Here is a 12,052-nt window from a genome sequence, read left to right as displayed (position 1 = left end):
TTACCCTTAAGCATTACACATTATTACAACTGACAGAAGAATACTACAGACCATTTTTTAAAACATTGTATGCATGTTGCAACATCTCTACACAAAAGGAGGAATTAAGAAAGTGACCTAATTCCAAGCAGTCCTCTTCTGCCAACCCATTCTAAATCTGTTCCACTCTTTCTTTAATAACATCATAAAATAAAACTTTTTAATATGTGTTTTTCAATTGAAATTCTATCAGGGGTTTTAAAAACTGGAAAGTATTGAGAAAGAGGACAATGACATTTCTAAAACTTAAGCAAATAGCCATATTGCAAGCATAGAGAATATATTTACCCTCTTTCATAAAGGTTTAGTGACTTATTAAAAATATTTATTAAGTTTTTAAAACAAAATGTGTCACGCACTGTTCTGAGCACTGAGAATAAATCAGTGAACAAAACAGACAAAAATCTCTGTCCTTGCAGAGTTTATCTTTCATAATTTAACTATTTCAGAATGTCTTTAATTCAGGGTTCAATGAATAACAAACTCAACTCTGCCTCTATCAGGATATAAACATGCATAATTAAATAACCTCAATCTCCAGATTTTTATTCCAACCCCTTACACTTACCACTTGAAAATGTATTCGAATCTTTAAGATTAAAAAGGTTTTCCTTTAAAATGCTGAGTTTGCTTCTTTGACCAGTACAGAAATTTAGTTACTAAACATGGATATAAAAACTCACTGCTTAGTTTTATGGAAGCATGATGAATTTAAATCAGACATTCAAGGAAGATTTTTCTACATACATACCTTTACTTGGCTCTAATTTTCTCTCTCTCGTGAACAAACGATAAGATAACCTTAAATTTCTTTACCATTTTCTGACATCCCACTCCTACTATAGTCTTAGTTTGAAAACTTATAAGGGATCCATAATTAAAACAGATAGAGATAATTAAAATTTTCTATAAGTTATAGCAGTGCCAATGCTATTTAAGTGATATTTTGTGTATGTAATGCCTAGCGGTTGCATAAGCAACAGTCATAGAGGGACAGAATCATGACAATCAGAGAAAGAAAAAAGCAGAAACAAAATAAGCAACTCTGAAATTTTAAGATATGAAAAAAATGCAAATTCATTTTATATGTATGTGTTGTCATTCTAAAAAGTAAGTAGATAAAGGAACTAAGTCTCTACTTCAATTCTAGAGATTTCAAACCACAAAAGTAATGTTCAAATAGTTTGTCAAAAGTATTCCAAGGCATAATTTCCCTCACATATTGTTACATTTTCTTTCATTATAGTACTGTTTTTAATTTCTGAAAAAACTAATTCTATATGAATGAGTGGGTTGCAGACTACAATAACAAATTGCTAAAAATAGTACAAATTTGGGTATTATATGAAAATATGAAATCTTGCCCATGATCTTAACTTCACTTGGCTCCAATCACTCTAATTACTTTAATGTCTCCTGAAGTCAAAAATACACCATTAATCAACCATGAGGTATCATATGGTTACTTCTGTTTTCTTGTTCTCATGCAGCCAAAGCTTCTTTCACAGACTGGGGAAATAATAAGGTAGATTTTAAAGCTGGCAGGAAGCAATCTAAGACATTGCAAAAAAAGGTAACCACATCTGGAAAAAGACAAACTAGAGCAACTGATAAGCTCACACTTTCAAAGGGACTGACCACAGGTAGAATGGAATAGGTGCATTGGCTGTTGTGCTTGACATGAATATTTTCTATGTATTCTGAAACATGAAGTGCCAAACAAAAGATTTAATAAGGTATGGTAATTTTATAAAATTAGTATTTTATTTTATTTTTATTCCAGAAAGTACTCATTTATTGCATTTCTTTTTTGTATAGGTCTAATTTTCACATTTGTGTCTAATCTTCTTCAAAAAGTGGATTCCATCAATATTGCTTCCTTCTTTATGATGTTTATGTTTTGTTGACTCATTCTAACACTTCACAAAAGTTGTTGCAGTATTTTCTATCAAATATGTTAATAATCAATGCTTAAGCAGCATTTGCAAGAAAATTTATGATGGTTGCTTTTCCACATAAAACCAATTATCTTGATTTTTGATATATGACTTAGAGAGCATTCAAAAAATGGCTTTACAAATTAATCAAGTAAGAGATATATTCTATATGGCAAAAATATAATGCTCATCCATCATCACATATCCTTTTATCACCTTGGGGTGAATTTAACTATAATTATTTCAATATCTATTATTTTAATATATTTGCTCCATAAGTATCACATTATCATAATAATAAATCTTAAATTCATTAAGGTTAAGAGGATAATATCCATTTATTGTAACATTCTAACAGTCCACCTAAGGAACTAGAAAAGGATAAGCAAATAAAGTCTAAAACCAGAAGAGAAACAATAAAGATTAGAGCATAAATAAACAATATAGAAACAAACAAACAAAAAACAGAACAGATCAATGAAACTAAGAGCTGGTTCTTTGACTGAATTAACAACATTGATAAATGCCTAGCCAGACTTATCAAAAAAGATAAATACCCCAAATAAAATCATTAATTAAAGAAGATTGGTAGCAACCAACACTACAGAAATATGAACAATTATTAGAGAATACTATGAAAAATTATATGCCAACAAACTGGACAATCTGGGAAAAATGGACAAATTCCTACATACTCACACACTACCAAAGCTCAAACGGGAAGAAATAGAAAACTTGAAAAGACCCATAACCCGCAAAGAAATTGAATCATTAATTAAAAATTTCCCATCAAACAAGAGTCCTGAGCCAGATGGCTTCCAAGGGGAAATTCTACCAGACATTTAAAGAAGAGTTAATACTTATTCTTCTCAAACTGTTTCAAAAAAGAAGAAGAAGAAGAAGAAGAAGAAGAAGAAGAAGAAGAAGAAATGGAAGGAGAGCTTCCAAACCCATTCTATGCAGCCAGCATTACCTTCATCTCAAAAGAAGACAAAGACCCCAATAAAAAGGAGAGTTGTCCTGAGAAGCCGGATATCCCTGAGAAATATCCCTGAGAAACTGGATGCAAAATTTTGGGCAAGAAAATAGCAAATCAAATTCAACAGCACATTAAAATAATTATTCACCATGATCAAGTGGGACTTGTTTCTGGGTTGCAGGGCTGGTTCAATATTCACAAATCAGTCAAGGTGATACACCATATTAATAAAAGAAAGGATAAAAATCATATGATCCTCTAAATAGATGCAGAAAAAGCATTTGTCAAATATACAGCATCCTTTCTTGGTAAAAACCCTCAAGAAAGTAGGGATGGAAAGAACATACCTCAACAATATAAAGGTCATATACAAAAGACCCATAGCTAATATCACCCTCAATGGGAAAAAATTGAGAGCTTTCCCCTAAAGTCAGGAACACAACAGGGATATCCACTCTCACTGCTGTTGTTCAACATAGTACTAGAAGTCTTAGCCTCAGCAATCAGACAACAAAGAAGAAAAGGCATATAAATTGAAAAGGAAGAAGTCAAAGTTTGACTCTTCACAGATGTTATGATACTCTACATGAAGGCCAAAGACTCCAACAAAACACTGCTATAACTAATATAGCTGAATTCATCAAAGTCACAGGATATAAAATTAACATACAGAAATTAGTCGTATTTCTATACACCAATAATGAAGCAGCAGAAATCAATGAAGAGATCCCATTTACAACTGCCCCCAAAACTATAAGATTCCTAGGAATAAACCTAAACAAACAAAGAAGTAAAAGATCTGTATGTTGAAGACTATAGAAAGCTTATGAAAGAAAATAGAAGACAGAAATGGGAAAACATTCCATGCCCATGGATTGGAAGAACAAATATTGTTAAAATGTCCATATTACCAAAAGCAATCTACACATTCAATGCAATCCTCATCAAAATAACACCAGCATTCTTCACAGAGCTAGAAAAATTATTCTAAAGTTTGTATGGAATAATAAAAGACCCCAAAAAGCTAAACTAATGTTGAAAAAGAAAACCAAACCTGGAGGCATCACAATACCAGACTTCAAGCTGTATTACAAAGCAGTAATCATCAGGACAGTATGGTACTAGCACAAAAACAGACACATAGATCAATGCAATAGAATACAGAACCCAGAAATGGACCACACATTTATGGCCACCTAATCTTTGTCAAAGCAGGAGAGAATATCCAATGGAAAAAAGACAGTATCTTCAGCAAATGGTTCTGGGGAGGCTGGAGAGCAACATGCAGAAGAATGAAACTGGACCACTTTTTTACACCATACACAAAAACAAATTCAAATGGATCAAAGACTTAATTATGAAACAGGAAACATTCAAAACCCCACAGGAGAAAATAGGCAGCAACCTTTCTGACATCGGCTGTGGCAACTTCTTACTAGACATGTCTCTTGAGGCAACGGAAACAAAAACAAAAATGAACTATTGGGACCTCATCAAGATAAAAAGCTTCTGCACAGAGAAGAAACAATTGATAAAATTAAAAGGCAACTGACCGAAAGGTAGAAAATATTTACAAATGACATATTGGATAAAGGGTTAGTATCCAAGATCTATAAAAAACTTATCAAACTCAATACCCAAAATCAAATAATTCAGCGAAGAAATGGGAAGAAGACATATACTTTTCCAAAGGCATCCATATGGCTAACAGTCACATAAAAGGATGCTCAACATCAGTCATCACCAAGGAAATACAAATTAAAGCTACAATGAGATACCGCCTCATACTTCTCAGAAAGGCTAAAATTAACAGTTCAGGAAAGAACAGATTTTGGCTAGGATGCGGAAAAGTGAAACATTTGCCCTGTTGGTAAGAATACAAACTGGTGAAGCCACTCTGGAAAACAGTATGATAGTTCCTCAAAAAAGTAAAAGTAAACTACCCTATGACTCAGCAATTTCTGTAGTAGGTATTTATCCAAAGTATGCAAAAATGCTGATTTGAATGGACACATGCACACCAATGTTTAAAGCAGTGCTGTCAACCATAGCCAAATTATGGAAGAAGCCCAATGTCCATCAACTGATGAATGGATAAAAAGATGTGTATACATACAATGGAATATTAGTCACCAAAAAGGATGAAATATTGCCATTTGCAATAATGTGGATTGAACTAGAGTGTATTATGCTAAGCAAAATAAGTCAGAGAAAGACAAACACCATACAATTTCATTCATATGTGGAATTTAAGAAACAAAACAGATGAACTTAGGTGACGGGAAGGAAAAATAAGATAACAACAGAGATCTTAATGACTTATTTTAGTGTGACACTGCTCTAAATATAATACATGTAACTAATGAATATTATTGTTGTTAATATAATGATTCTACAATTAAAGCCTTAAGATATTTGAAATTTGTTTTTGAGATGTTACCACAAATACTGATTTTCAAAATACACATACACATACTTATATTTATGTATATGTATGTATACATAATGTATATCTGAAATATACAATATCTAGATCAATAGTCAAGTATCTAGTTTAAATTCCCAGAAGAACATATGGTACAACTACATTTTGAAGATAAACAGAGTTTGGGGCTGTAAAATTTCATCTTCTATGTATTATTTCTTTATCTGGGGAGAAAGGGGGAATAAAAGTCTGCAAAGTAACTACTACATTTAAATATGCTGTTATAAGAATTTTAAAAATAAATCAAATGAGTAGAAATAAAATGGTTGGTGAAAGAAACTTAAATCTACTATCTTTTATAGTCACAAAAAGTCTCTCTTAGAATAAAGTTTGGTATATTCATCATTTTCCAATATATCACGAATGAACACTGCAACTTCTAGGAGTAATGACAATAAGTGATTTTATCAGTATTTTTGTCACTTCAGTTTTCTTAATGGAAATTATGTACTTTTCTTCGCCATTTTTCTGCATTACATTAACATTGTTTAAGCTGTCAAAGAACATCATTTGTGATGACTACTGTTAACAACACTGCTGCCAATTTAAGAAGTGTAAAATTTCCACTACTTAGGAAATAGTAGGCTTTATCAGTAACCTCACTATCAATATGTGGTTGAAGAAAATCTAAGAAATTCGATAGTTCTCCACTCAGGCTATTTGAACTCTTGCTTCCAAGATTATGTATGCCTTGTTAAATTACTGAAAGTCATAATCCTATTAAAATAAAATATAAAGGAAATAAAGTTCCATGTTTATACAAATTACGAAAATACCTTGAGACATTCAGCACTTAGATTCATCTTAATACAACTTCTAAAGTATATAATCAATTATTAAAATAATAGTTGTTGCCATTTTATTGAGTTCTTATTGCATGCCAAACACTCTGCTAAGTATATTTAATACAACAATCTTGTGATATAGGTACTGTTATTCTTACTTCCATTTAAATATGAGGACATGAGGCTCTAAGACTTCAAGTAATTTGCACAAGTTCTCAGAGCTATTAAAGTATGCACCTAGAATTTTGAAAGCAGATTTATCTGGCTCCTAAACTTAAGCTCTTAACTACTAACACAGATACTTTATGTAAGACAAAAGATGTTTATGTGTTCACTTGTACTAAGACAAACAAAACCTAGCAATGTCTTGGAATCAAACCTAAACTGAGATTATGTTCAAGGGGATCACCCAGTAAAGAGTTAATCTGTATGAAAATGTAACTTTAGGAAAAATGGGGAAGGTACTTGCTGGGAAATAATTCTGTTAATTTAATTTTTTCTTAGAAATCAAATTTTCTTAATTTTCTCATAATGAGATAAGCAATTACATGGAGGTTTCATCCAATATGTTTCTATAACCTGTATTAAAGTACAAACACTATAAATATTCTGTAGAAAAAAGTAAATACTACCTTTTGATCCAAATGCTTACCTTATTAGAAATGTCTACTAATTCAATATGTAACTGAATTGGAAAATAGATTTGCTTGATGCTACATCTCACTGAAATTGATATTGCATAATTGGGTAATTTGCACTAAGGACATTTAATGGAACTATGTTTCATTTTGGGGAACTCGTGTGAAAATTAGATCAGAAGTCCTTACTTCACAATTCTCACTTTCATATAATGCATTATTAAATATTCATTATTCATAAATATTTCCACAACATTAATTGTTGCTTAAATCTTATGTAATTATATTGACAAATTTCATATGTGAAGAGTATATTCAGGAAATATCTCCATGAATAACATTATAATTTTGGAGTTACTACAAATTAAGCTGTGTCATCTCCCTGTCAGTAAATCATCTGGTCTAAGATCTTTGATTATTAAGTATAATTATATGAAATTGCAGATATTCAACAAATTCTGACGTGAAAAATAACAATTTCATATGGTCCGGTACTACTTTATATGTTCCACCTCAGTACTTAGACTTTCCACTAATATTCAATTCTCTATATAAATTACTGTATCAATAAGAAAAAATTAACTCCAAATATCTGGGGAATATGCAAACTGGATGCAGAAGAACTTATCATGCAGGTGGACATTATTAAATAAGCAGAAATTATAAAAATGCATAGACCTCTTAATAATGTAATTTGATGTGAAGTGAGCAGCAAGATGCTTAAATAAGTAAAGGGAAAGTACTTATTTGCAGGAAATAAAAGATCAAAATAGATGAGTTTTAGTCAACAGAATTATCTGAATCTTAATTATGTGTAGTATACTGTACTAACATATTCAACTGTAATGAAAGAACACAAAGGCAATACAAAGACAAGCTGGAAGAAAATAAAGAAAATCACCTATATTTAATCTGAAGTGGAATACAGACTATCAATAACAACTTGGATAGGCATGTTATTCCCCTCTCTTCTAATGTATGCACGTATAACATCTGCATGTGAATGACTGCCCTTTAATCATATTCAACACTATAAAGGAAGAGTATCTGCCCCACTTGAATGAAGACCAGTTCCCTCCGTTAAGTATTTTCTCTAGTAACCACTTCTTCAAGAAAGCATACTGTTAACGTGTCAGTGTTCTCAAATTAGTCAGAATCTTATTGCTTCATCGAAATAGAATTCTTTTATATATTTTGGACTCCCAGATTACTGCATCCATTAAACATATTTCATTTATATTGCAGTCCAAGCATAACTGTAAGTCATATATAACCCCTGGAGAACCGATAACAAACACCGTTTTTTAAGTTTATTAATTTATTTTGACGGACAGAGTGTGCTCACATTCATTTGTGCGCCAGCCAGGGAAGGGCAGAGAGCTAGAGAGAGACAAAATCCCAAGCACGCTTCAGGCTGTCAGTTCAGAGTCCTAAGCCGGAGACAGGGTCTTGATCCCATGAACCATGAGATTTTGACCTGAGCCGAAACCGAGAGTTGGACACTCAAACTAATTGAGCCACCCAGGTGCCCCAACAAATGCCATTTTTAATAGAGTAGGAGGTTGATACTTGAAGAATCTACGATATATTTATTTACATAATGAAAATATTTTTGCAAAACAAATAGTTGAATATTTAATGTTACATATTATGTTAGTAGCACATATAATTTTAGCCTTATTTAACATCAAAATATTTCCAATTTTTAAATATATACCTTTTTTCTATATGAATTTAATTTGTAAAGTTTATTTTAATTAATTTATTTATTTTGAGAGAGAGAGAGAGCGTTGAAGGGGCAGAGAGAGAGGGAGAGAAAGAGATCACAAGTAGGCTCTGCACCATCAGTACAGAGCCTGACTTGTGGCTCGAACTCACAAACCATGAGATCATGACCTGTGTTGAAATAGAGAATCAGACACTTAACCGACTGAGCGACCCAGGGGCCCCAATAAAGTTTTAAAGTATTTTTGTCACCCCCAATGTAAGTAAAATGTGATTTTCACTAATGAAAGGAAAGTTTATTTATTTCACTCTGCACACTCAGGTTTGGCTAGTTCCTTCCCTTTGAAAATAAGAATAAGTCTACCATTTCTATGCAATGTTTTAAAATCTGTTTATATTGAAGAAATTTCTGTTATTCAGGTATAATATGCAACCCATCTTACCTTTTACTAATAATTTAAAAATGAAAAAACCCTCATTGCATTCCAAGAACTTCTTTTATATAGACTAAGATAAAATAAATATTTCTCTTTAAAACCCTATAAGTTTTTTTCTTAAACCCCTGTAAGTTTTATATGTTTTAAATTCTTCTGAGTTGTATAAGCAACGATCTTACTTATTAAGTCACGTTATTTGAAGCCCAGACAGGATAACTAACTTTTTAAAAAGAAAATTATATTTTTTAAAAAGAATAAATAACTTTGAAATTTAAACTAAACATTTTTAAAAGTTATATATATGCTATCATATGCCTTAAATTGAATGATCAGCTTAATATTTTATGATAAGATTAGTTTGGTTTCAGTTTTGCATTTTTCGAGTGTTTTTGCATTTTTCAATAGTTTTTTAAAAAGCTATTGCTGACTCATACGCTAGATAAAAAACAAGTGGATACATAAACAATGTCACACAGAGAACCATTTTAATTACATAAAAATTATATATCTCCTTTTACCTTTATACAAAATGTTACTCAAAAATCTGATTTTTAAAAATTTTATCCTTTACTTAGGATATTTATTGAGTACATGTTATAATGATACTCTATACTTAAAGGAGAAAACCGTAACCTGGCTTTAAATCTAAACAATACACTATTCTTAGAGCAGGCCAGGGATTTGCCTCCTTTATTAAGTTCTTATTTTAAGACATACCAATTTGTACTCCTCATAAAGGCATGGCATTAAAAAAAAAAAAGATGAGTTTGTTCCTCTTGCTTCCAAAATTTATTACCCTAGGTGATCGTGAGAAGAGTTAAAGGTAAAAATTTACCATATACAGCACATCATCACAAAAATTCCCGGCTGATTTTTTTTTCCATATGGCATTTTAGTAAATTAAAATTACTAACTAGATCCAAGATCAGCAAATAGTTTCCAGGTGATGAAGAATTTAAACCCTAAAGCAACTCTGTAATTAATCTGGCAACTTAATCTTGTAACTCAAACCTTGTATTAACAATTTAGGGGTCAAAAATCCTAATAATTTAATTTATGATGTGGGAGTACATATATGTATATAATAGATATCCCACGTTATAAATTTGTGTATGTGTGGTTTGTGTTTTTGTCACCTCTTCCAAGATCAAGCAAGAGGAAAACAGTAAAAGAACTGGGCACACCTTTTTAAAAATTTCAACAGTATGTTTCCTCTATGTGGTATTACGATAAATGCTCTATAAAACTGTTAGCTGAAGGCTTAGATCAGCTTGGACTACTATAGATAACTTTTGAAAAGTGTTCCTCAAATTTTAAAAAGGGAAAGTAAATTTTTAACTACCTGCTAAATTATTGGATTTTTTGCAAGAGAATGTTACTCAAGTTTTCTAAATTGATAACTTCTGAGTTTACATTAAATCTCTCTCATATGAAAAGTACAGATATTAGAATATTCATTAAGTAAAATGAAAGTATTACCTAGTTTCTAAGGCACACCATTAGTTATACCATCTAAAGTGGGATTTATTTGATGACCTGCATTAAGCTTTCAGAACATTTGCTGCAACTCAGGTAGAAAGAGGCAAGTATTCACATTATATATTAGTCTGTAGTCAAGAAAGATATGTCAACTAAAATATGTCAATCCTCCCATCTGAAATCACTTAAAAATTACTGATGTGATATTTGGAAGAGTTTCTGTATTTTTTACACTGACCTACAGTGCTCAATGCTTTAGAGGGAGGGTTGGGTAAACTCAGTTCTCTTTTGTTCAACAATGCCTCATCTCCACTGCATAAAACTTGGTCTCCAGTTCCACTATCCAATGCCTGCCTTACATCAAGTCGTACTTCATTGGTACCACATGAAGTAATTATGTTATACAAGGCCTCTAGATCACTAGGTTTGAATGTAATAGCTGGTTTCATTAATGTTCCAGGAGCAAGAGAACCCTCTCCAATAATTCTCATATTGATAAATTTGATTTTCTAAGTATTTCCCACAAAAGGGCAGTGTATGAGTCCAAAAATTTGTTCAAAAATGCCCAAACAAGTGTTCCCTCCGTGGACAGTCCCAGCAACTCCAACCATAACTAGACCACGGAGAGAAGCACACAAGAATCTAGATTGGAACTGAGAAAAAGATACTCTTCTTTCACTAGTGACAACAGACAAAGGCTTACAATTTCCACTCCACAGTAGTACATCTCATTTTGTTTAGAGGTGTTGTAATAAAACCTAAGCTTGACATCATGCCAGAAGTGCTGTGGCCCCCATTCATCTTGAGGTGGTCCCAGAAAAGGATTCTGAGAACTAAGAAGTTCAAATAACCAGTGACAGAATTCTTCTCCTAATCAACGAAAATCAATTTTTTTTTTTTTTTAGCTTTTTTATCTTCTTTTTCCTGCTGTCAAAAGAGTCTAATGTCCTCTGTCTTAACTGGCTCTGGCGTTTCCTTCAATTTCAGCTGTAATTGCCTTTTCCAGTAATCCTGTGCATGCTAAATAAGATTGTATTTTTCAGTAGCTGGAGGTTTAATAACCCCCTGTGCTGCCAAGTACTTAAATATGACTTCTCGGTCGACTTTCTTACGCCTCAAAAATTCTTCTACACTTTGTACATTAATATTGCACGAATGGCATCTTGGCGGTCCTCAGGCTGCACCAGGCGGTTGTTGATGGTGTTGCAGAGAGCCATGATATCGTTGTCTAGTAGGCTGAGAAGGTTTAGTCAGCCCTCCATCTCTGGGTAGCTGAGCCTCGACATTTCAGCCACCAAAAAGCTCAAAAAATCTGATTATGTTTAATCAGGCTCATTTAGATATATAAATCAAAAGGACAAATATTTGCTCTAATATCCTAATTGTACCTTTTGCATTTATTTTTAGGAAACAAAAGATACTTTAAAAACAATAATAAAAGTATTTTTAAGCATTCGTTTTTTGTAATAATACACATATCTACATAGAACTGAAATAGAAAACAGAATAACTTGTAGTAAAATATTTAATCTTTCAGCAAGTCACTTT

General features: G+C 32.1%; 1 pseudogene; it reads right to left on the bottom strand.

Moving 5' to 3' along the window:
• Positions 1-10,689: 10,689 nt before the first annotated feature.
• Positions 10,690-11,790, bottom strand: LOC125931345 (uncharacterized protein C3orf38 homolog; annotated as a pseudogene).
• Between the last annotated feature and the right edge of the window lie 262 nt (positions 11,791-12,052).

This window comes from Panthera uncia, chromosome X (genome assembly GCF_023721935.1).
Source record: "Panthera uncia isolate 11264 chromosome X, Puncia_PCG_1.0, whole genome shotgun sequence".
Lineage (NCBI taxonomy): Eukaryota > Metazoa > Chordata > Mammalia > Carnivora > Felidae > Panthera > Panthera uncia.
Note: the sequence above shows the minus strand (reverse complement) of the source record. Positions and strands in the feature narration are given on the sequence as shown.